The 461-nt window shown below is 45.1% G+C and overlaps 1 protein-coding gene across 1 annotated transcript in view; it reads right to left on the bottom strand.

Annotated features, from left to right (window-relative positions):
- Positions 1–461, bottom strand: part of LOC111871143 (cytochrome P450 4c3) — a gene marked incomplete in the record, with an annotated part of 94,210 nt that overhangs the window by 43,827 nt on the left and 49,922 nt on the right.

The following is a 461-nucleotide window of genomic DNA, read 5'->3' as shown; positions in this document are numbered from 1 at the left end:
AAAGCAGACTGTAGTCTGTAGTCTCTTCGCTTGCAGATTTATTATTTTTTCTTCTACCCTGAAGATGGAGGCGATACGTTCCTCCGAAACGTCGGTTAACACGGTGCCAAATCCCAGAATACTGCTTTCTTCATAGAAGACTATTACAATATTAGAGTATACAATAAAACGTACTGAAATGCCTTTTCATTATGGGGTAAAGAAACTTATTACATATCACACGGTTTTAATGCAATTAATGATATTAAGCAGAGATTTTAGCCGCGCCATAGGTCAAGCAGTTAGTCGCTGGCTTCCCACACCGGCGGCCCGGGTTCGATCCCGGGTATGGTCAAGTGGGATTTGTGGTGGACAAAGTGGCGCTGGGGCAGGTTTTCTCCGAGTACTTCGGTTTCCCCTGCCAATCTTCATTCCACCAATTGCTCCACAATCACCCTCACCTATCATCTGGGGCTGGTACA

Source organism: Cryptotermes secundus, unplaced genomic scaffold (genome assembly GCF_002891405.2).
Source record: "Cryptotermes secundus unplaced genomic scaffold, Csec_1.0 scaffold152, whole genome shotgun sequence".
Classification (NCBI taxonomy): domain Eukaryota; kingdom Metazoa; phylum Arthropoda; class Insecta; order Blattodea; family Kalotermitidae; genus Cryptotermes; species Cryptotermes secundus.
The sequence above is the reverse complement of the archived record's forward strand: the minus strand, read 5'-3'. Positions and strand labels throughout refer to the sequence as shown.